Source organism: Rhinopithecus roxellana, chromosome 14 (genome assembly GCF_007565055.1).
Source record: "Rhinopithecus roxellana isolate Shanxi Qingling chromosome 14, ASM756505v1, whole genome shotgun sequence".
NCBI lineage: Eukaryota > Metazoa > Chordata > Mammalia > Primates > Cercopithecidae > Rhinopithecus > Rhinopithecus roxellana.
The window spans coordinates 8,134,211-8,143,220 of record NC_044562.1 but is presented as its reverse complement, the minus strand read 5'-3'; the positions used below and the strand labels follow the sequence as shown (position 1 = coordinate 8,143,220).

At 34.2% G+C, this 9,010-nt stretch overlaps 1 pseudogene; it reads left to right on the top strand.

Moving 5' to 3' along the window:
• Positions 1-1,119: 1,119 nt before the first annotated feature.
• On the top strand, positions 1,120-6,724 carry LOC104676716 (annotated as a pseudogene).
• The last annotated feature ends 2,286 nt before the right edge of the window (positions 6,725-9,010 follow it).

The window sequence follows — 9,010 nt, the reverse complement described above, 5'->3', positions numbered from 1 at the left end:
TGTTATTTAGTGATTTTGATTTTGTAAGTTGATTTTGTACCAGCAAATGGACAGACTATTTCATTAGTTATAATAATTTATTAGCAAGTTTGCTTTTGTGTTATGCCTAGGAGTTACAGACCTAGACTATTAGTACCACGTGGTGCAGATATAATTGAGGGAAAACTCACAATCTTGTGAACTCCCATTATTCCCTAGCTTAGGCAGTGCAAATTTGGATTGCATGGGCCATGACCAGTGTTCCAAAAGAAAAAGAACTTGCTCCCTGCAATACTCTACACATTGATAGAGACAAAGGACAAGGAACCATTATCACCACATTTAAAAGGAAGCTCTGATAGAGGCAGTCATATTTTTAGAAAGGGGACCTCTGAAAATCAGCAACTGGATCTGTATTGAGTCTGTTCCTGCATTGAGCTGGCTCAGACCTGCTCAGTCAGCTCTCAAAAGGTCAGCTATGCAAACTGCCTCCACAGAGAAAAAAAACACATATGCAGACCCACCCAGATGTGTACTCCCCAGTTTGCTATGAAGCTAACCTGGAAATAACAGTAATTTTAATTCTTTCTCTCTGTTCTTTCATACCTACTACTTGTTTTTCTTGTCTTATGTTTGCCAGTTCCAAAAGTATTATATGGAACATAGCAGTGCTATCATATATACACAATATTATTTCTAAACTTAACAAAAATGCATATAAATATACCGTATTATACATTTATTCTACCTTTTTTGGTAATATTTTTTGATATCAGGCTAAGAAAGTTTCCTACCAACCCTACCTTACTAAGAATGTCTTCTGGTATATTTACTGAAATAATTATGAGATTCTTTTTCCAAAGGGCCATGAACTATCTTGTACATGTGCCAAAATATTCTTTGGTTCCTGGTACAAACTCTATTTGATCATGATATACTTTAAATAAGCAATTAAATATTTATAAAAGAAGTAAAGAGAAATAAAGTCTTAGATTTGTTAAGCTCAACACTTTTAAAGGATTCTCACATTTTTGTTTACGTGTGAAGTCAGCCTATATTTTTGTATATTTGAACTACCATTTTCTGGTTTAAAGACCAGGGTTAGTGAAGGATTAAGTAAAATATAACCATTGTCTCATTGCTGTTTTAAAACAAGTAGACAGATACCAAAAAAAAAAAAAAAAAAAAAAAAAATCTACCTAAAAAGGCTTCTCTGAGAAATAGAACCAAATTAGAAGACAGTGAAGAACAGGTTAGCTTAACATGTCAACTCTTATTACAAGAAAAAAAGGAGAGAAAATCTAGCTTTTATGTAAGCTCAATTTAAATAACAATAATTATAGTAATAATATAATCCTTCTACACTCTTGGAAGAAAACCAACTGTTGTAAAACATATATCAAAGAAAGGACTGCACAGGCACAAAGAGAGCCTAGGCTCCCTAACTTATTCCCATATTACAGTGACCTGATAATAGAAAAACTTGGAAGTATTGGCCTAATATGTTCCGAAGGTCGTTGGAACATCCCAAAGTAGGTTATTAGAGAAAAACTTGATAGAATGAAAAGAGAATAATGTAAACATGTTTCTTCTAAATTTTATATAAAAATTTAAATATTAACCTACATATTTTAAGGCACCTTAAGTATTATACTATATGATAATTGATCCCTCCACTGACTCTAATCAGAGTCAGTGAAGGATACAAACCAGGTAATTGTAGAGTGTTGCCTTAGCTGTTCCACCAACTAATTGGCCTCCTTGCTTGGAAAAGAAAAAAGAGTCTGTGAAGTGAGTTATGATGGAAGAAATCCAGACAACCTGAAGCTCAGGCTGTTCTTTCTGCTTTTTTTAAAACCCAGGAGGGTTGGCCCTACCTAGAGGCAGCAGGAAAAGAAGTCAAAACTTATACCAGTTTCACTGAGAGCTGTCCAGTTTTCCTTTTCTACTTCGTGTTTTGGATTAACTTATTTATGATAAAAAGTTTCTATGCCTTGAAAATTTCACAGTACTCCCTTTTCAACTGCTGATCCATTGCCTTTCTGTGGGAAAAAAGAAATGAGGAAGCAGGTTTTTAGCTAACATTTTAATTTTCTCTAGTAGTTATTAGAATATTCAAGTATTATCATTATTCTCATACAAAATTTGTGCTTTCATAAATAAATCCTTCAAGATTTTCAAGTTGAGGGAAAGTTAGTGATTATAGCCTCATGGTTCTTATTCTTTATTATAACTGTGCTAAATCCTCTATCTATATGCATTTTGTAGTATTTACGTCTTCTGTCATTACTCTTGATCTGGTTTACTAGAAGTTGTGTGTCTTATTTTACTCAAATAACTGCGTTTTTGTTTTATTAAGCCTCTCTACTGGATTTTTGTTATTCTTTGTTTTTAAAATTTGTACCTATGTAATCATTATTTCTGTCCTTATACGTTTGGCTCCGATTAATTTTTTTCTAGCTTCGTGATTTGAATATTAATCCCGTTTATTTTTTGTTCTGCTTGTTTGGTGATGTATTTAAATCTATACGTGTCTCTTTAAGTAAAACCAGAGATTTATCCTGCAAATATTGGCCTATGGTCAAATAGTATGTGCATTAGCTCTAAGAATTCCATAATTTCTCTTATGATTTCTAAATAAAAGCCATTTAGCAAAATGTTACTTAGTATTCAGCCATATGGGATGGTTTTAGATTTTCTTTGGACTTATTTCTAATTGTATTGCATTTTAATGTGAGTCTATATGGTATTAAAGAATTAGATTATACTGAGGCCCTTCTCTGTGGCCAGTATCCATTCCGTTTGTGTAACTGTTCTTTGTCCGTAAAAAGAGTGTCTATCTTCTGTTTGAGTCTACAAACTTCTATGTATCTATTCATTTAAGCTCAATAATTATGTATATTTTTAATCTGCGTGATTTAACAGTTTCTGAGGTTTGTGTGTTAAATTCCCCAGTTAGAATTGCTGATTTATCTATTTTTCTCCATAGAGTCACAGGTTATTGTTCTGAATACATAGTACTAGGTATGTAAATGTTCATGATTATTATGCCTATTATTCCTATTATAAGTGCCCTCATTGTCCTTTATGACTTCTTTTGGCCTTAAATTCGATATTAAAACCATTAATCTGACTGTTAGGGGGAGAAGGTTGCATTTACCTACTATATCTTAAGCTATTTTTTTCATTTTTACTCTACTTATATTCCTTTGTTTTAAATATCACTTTTAGATAAATATTGCTGTTTTTAATCATACTCAGAAATATCTCTTAATCTTTGAGATAATCTTGAGTTAATAAACATTTATTATAACACTAATATCTAGATACATATTTCTGCATTTTATTTTATACTTACTACTTACTCTCTATTTTTTTTCCATTTCAGCTTGCCTCTGATCTTTTCCTTCTCCCTCCCACCATTCATCTCTGTCAGGTTAGTACCATTCCGTAATTTCATCTGTGGATTATTCTTTATTTATTTGTGTTGTATTCATTTTTAATTTAGAAAATAAACCTTACCAAATTATATGTTCCCACCTTCTGTGTTCATCTTTTTTCTTACTGGATTACTCTATTAGTTTGAAATGGTCTGGGTGGAGATATCATAAAGCCAATTGATAATGACTTACATTTTTTTTTCCTCATCTAAAAAGATGCTTTGTGTTTAAGGGGCTACTGGCAATAACTCATCAGTTTAACAATATCAGGGCCAACATTTCTGCTATTCCCTTTTCGCTTCCTCTTTGTTGCAAAGTGGCTCCCATACCTCTTGCCATCACTTCCGTGTTCAATTCTTCCCCTTTTACCAGTTGAAACTTTTTGAGAAGCCCCACAGCAGGCATATGCTTATATCTCATTAGCCAGGACTCCCTTGTATGTCCTCTTCTAGCTGCAAGAGAAGTGAGTAAAATGAGTATTTGCTTAGCCAAATTCTATAATATATATAATTTAATGTTAAGAAGGAAGAAAGAGATATGTTTAGCCAACCAAAATGTCTTCCACAGGTACTTCCTCCAATGTCTAACTACGATGTGCCTACATTTGGGATTGCTTGGTGGCTCTTAATGAGCCCTTTCAAGAAGCTCTTAAACCTTTCTGTGATTCACGGAAGTGTTAAGGCATTATTTCTCTCCTTTCATCTACTTTTTCTTCATCTGTGCCTTTTTAAGGCAGATACTAACACATTAATTTCACTCTCTGTATCTTTTAACTGTTCTCATTTTTGCAAATCCTTATTTCTTACCCTTGTCTTCCAGGAGAGTCCCCTGACAAGATAATCCCACTTGCTGCAGCACATTTCAGCTGTATTAATTCTGTGATTCAATTCATCCACTGACTGATGGTGATAATTACAGGTTTTACACCCATTATCTTCTAAGGGTTCTTCATGAATTCGTGTTACTGTTTCTTTTTACCATTAGCCTCAGTTATCTCTCTGAGAATATCTTGGATTTTCTTGTTGTTGTTGTTACTTTATCTCTTTAAAGCAGTTTTAGGTTCCTAGGAAATTAAGAGGAAGGTTCAGAGACTTCCCATGTGCTCCTCCCCCCGACATACACATCATTCCTCACCAGAGTGGTATATGTGTTAAAACTGATGACTTGCATTGATAAATTATTATCAACCAGGGTTCAGAGTTTACATGAGAGTCCACTCTTGATGTAGATTCTGTGGGTCTGGACAAATATGTACTGAAGTGTATTCATCAATGTAATATCATACACAGTGATTTCATTGCCCTAAAATTCTTCTGTGTGTTACCTATTCAACCCTCCCTCCAGTCCCTGGCAACCAATGATCTTTTTACCGTTTCCATAGTTTCACCTTTTTCAGAAGTTTTACCTGTTCCATACAGTGGAATAATGCAGTATGTAGCCTTTTCTCATTGGTTCCCTCCACTCAACATTTAATGGTTTCCTTATGTCTTTTTATGACTTTATGGCTCCTTTTCTTTGGTGGTGAATATATTCCATTGTCTGGATGTGCCACAGTTTGTTTATCTATTAACCTACTGAAGGACAACTTGTTGCTTCCAAGTTTTGGCAATTATAAATAATAAAGCTGCTATAAACATCCACGTGAAAGTTTTTGTGTGAACATACTTTCAAGTCATTTGGATAAATACCAAGAAGAGTGAATGATAGATTATAAAAGAAGAGTAGTTTAGCTTTATAAGAAACCGTCAGAATTTATTTCAAAGTGAGTGTACCATTTTGGCATCCCCACCAGGAATAAATGAGATTTTCTGTTGTTCCACGTCCTTGCCAGCATCTGGTGTTGCCAGTGTTCTGGACTTTTGCCATTCTAATGGATATGTAGTGGTATCTCATTGTTGTTTCTATTTGCATTTCCCTGATGGCATATGATGTGAAGCATCTTTTCTATGCTTATTGGCATCTGATATCTTCTTTGGTGAGGTATCTGTTAAGGTCTTTTGCCTATTTTTTTATTAACAAATGTGACTGTACTGCCTCTAATCCTGATTTCTGTACTCTCAACTGGTGATGTTGGTCTCTTTTCTTACCCTAGTTCCTTTATCTATACAAATGTCAGTATGCTACCTCGTTTTTAATATTGTAAAACTGAAAGATAGTATGTGCATAAGCATCTGCTATGTAGAAGGAAATTGATACTAGTTTCCCTTTCTTCCATCCAATCAAAATCCTGCCCCAATCAAATATTATTTCTTCACTGAAGCCTTTTTCTATGATTGGAATTTTTACTCTCTTCTTCTAATTAAGAAATCTTAGATATTTCAGAACTCATTTTTATCAAATAAAAATCTGTTACAACTTTAAATCATCTTAGAAATCTGTTAGGCTTCACTTATTTTAGTAACATGCATGATCACTGACTAGGTTAAAAGCAGAGTAAAAATACAACCCAAGTATTAACTCAGTCCACTACACTATGCATAATTCAATAATAAATTGCATTCTTTCTTTTGAGAAGACTGCTGCTTAATGTCATTTGTGTTGCCTCCACAACCAAGCTATAAATTCATCAGGATGGGGTGTCCGTGGCTGGAGGCCTCTCAGGACAGATCAGACATTTTGTAATGATGCCTGAAATAAACACTCACCACCTCGATGAGCCACAGGTTCAACTACTGGCAGAGATGTGTATCCTTATTGATGAGAATGACAATAAAATTGGGGCTGAGACCAAGAAGAATTGTCACCTGAATGAGAACATTGAGAAAGGATTATTGCATCGCACTTCTAGTGTCTTCTTCAACACTGAAAATAAACTTCTGCTACAGCAAAGGTCAGATGCTAAGATTACCTTTCCAGGTTGTTTTACTAATACTTGTTGTAGTCATCCATTAAGTAATCCAGGTGAGCTTGGGGAAGATGACGCCCTTGGAGTGAGGCAAGCAGCACAGAGGCAGCTGAAAGCTGAGCTAGGAATTCCTTTGAAAGAGGTTCCTCCAGAAGAACTTAATTATTTAACACGAATTCACTACAAAGCTCAGTTGGATGGTATCTGAGGTGAACATGAAATGGGTTACATTTTGTTTGTGAGGAAGAATGTAACTCTGAATCCAGATTCCAATGAGATTAAAAGCTATTGTTACGTGTCAAAGGAAGAAATAAAAGAACTTCTGAAAAAAAGCAGCCAATGGTGAAATTAAGATAACGTCATGGTTTCAAATTATTGCAGAGGCTTTTCTCTTTAAATGGTGGGTAACTTAAATCATTCGAATCAGTTTGTTGACCATGAGGAAATATATAGAATGTGAATACGTAGGTGAATGATTACTGAAAAATTTATCTACTTAACAAACTTAGAATGACTTTTTTCATTTAAATTTAGTTCTCTATCATCAATGTATTATATACACTGATACTTTACAACTTGTGTGTAAAAAATAACTTACAACTTTGTATAACACACTCTGTATATGTGTTGTTTCTAAACGACATTTGTGAGAGATTATTGTAAAATAAGAGAGAGCAAATAAAAATTTAACCTGTGCAACACATGCTTATGGAAAATTTGAACAAATGAGTGAAGCCCTGTGTTTTTAGTAAGCTGTAATAAACATTTCCGGAGCACTCGCAGAGCACTTTTTATTTGCCAGGTGCTTTAAGTATCGTTAAATTTTCAGAGTTCAGAAAAAATGTGCAAAGGAAAATATTGCTTAGCTCCTTCAAAACAGTCCTAATTAACTTTCATATTAACAGATCAAACTAGCAGAGAAGGTTCAAGGAAAATTAAATGATATGAACCCTAATTTGTATCATTCTAAGTTGATTGTGTGGTTTATTCATTCTGGAAATACGTTGATACTTAAAGTCAGCCATTGCTTTTGATAAGTGATATTGATTAGGTTAAATCTTCTTTTAAATAGTATTTGCCAATTAGCAAAGTCTGTGTTTTCAGAATTACAGTGGGCACAGAGGTGTTCATAAAATGAGAATGGAGTCCCACTCGACAAGAGTTGCTTAACCTTGACACTGTTAACATTTGGGCTGGATAAAATCCTTGTGGTGGGGGTCCATCCTGTGCATTCTAGGATGGTGAGCAGCATCCCTGGACTGCACACTGGATGCTGTTAGCATCCCTCTCCCATGACACCCACACTTATACCAGATGTTGCCAGATGCCCCTGGGGAACAGAGTCAACCTCCAACTGAGAACCATTGTTCTACAGAGTCAGGCAATATTGTAGGCAATATTGTAGGGAGAAAAAAATAACAATGACAAAGGCTAGTGTTCATGTTCAATGGATTGAGATTATGAAATGTGTATATTAATGTTAAAAATTATATCTTGATCAATGTACTTTTATAAACTTGCCATAGATATCTCAAATTTGAAATCTCACCACAGCTTTATTATTCTTAAATGTTGTATGATAATAAAAAAATAAAAATTTATTTCTTACAAAGTTAAAAAAATTCAGGATATTCGTTCATTCATTCATTCACTCATTGACTATTTTATCTATCAATTAGTTATTGATCATGAACATAAACCAGGCATTATTCTGAATGAATATACAAGAATGACAAACAAACAAAGCAGGTATCAAGTTTTATACATATCCAATTATAGCATGAATCACATACTGAGCACATTATTACTCAATCCTTACTTGTTTGATTGACCTTAACAGACAATTGCATATAGCGATAACTAAATAAGCAGTAATTTATTATTTGGATTTCAATGTGAAAAAGATAATTAGTTTTTCCTCCAATGTCTAGTACTTTAGTCTCTGCATTAAGCTACTTTTCTTTTTCTTTCAGGATAATTTCTCTCCCAAGAGATATCTTCAAGATTTCAGCAACTTCATTGATAAGTTCTTCTCAACAAGACATGTCCAGATGTCTGAATCCCAGGAATTAGATAGCTTGAAATGAAGCTTGGGATTCTTGATAAATATGAAAACCAGAAAAAGTCACTTAAAGGGGCAAGAATATGTAAAAAGGTTTCCATATCTCATATCATATAAGAAATGTGCTGAAAATGATAAATATTTTCACTAAAAATGATTATAATTCAAGATGTTATTAGGCAAACAGATTTAACTGTGTTCGTCTTAGACAAATTAGTTTTGGTTAAATGAATCTCTGGTGGATTGGACCAGGAGAGGTAGTAGGAAGCTTCTTTATTGTAAGGACCTCAATGAACTTCAGATATTTGGAAAACTGAGGTGGCAGAAAAATTTGGTGTTTGTGTCCTGCACAGGTGAAGAGTGCTTGGTAAAAGAAGTACCTGTGTACTTTCTACGAGCAGGACAATCTGCTGACTCATGAAAACTCTAAAGACAATTTTTTTCTTTTTTAATCCTGAGGTGGAAAAAGGGAGATGGAGCTGTACAATAGAAAAATTCCAAGATTGAAAACATAGGCACAGGTGTGCACCCATTGTGTAGCAGGTATCTCCAGAGACTATCTAAATTCTGGTTCTACTTCTGGGACTTAATGTCTTCACCTGTAAATTGTGGCATCTGGCTCATAATAGAGGCTCAGTAGCCGTAGCTACTACTACCAACACCTTCATCATTACCACCACCAAC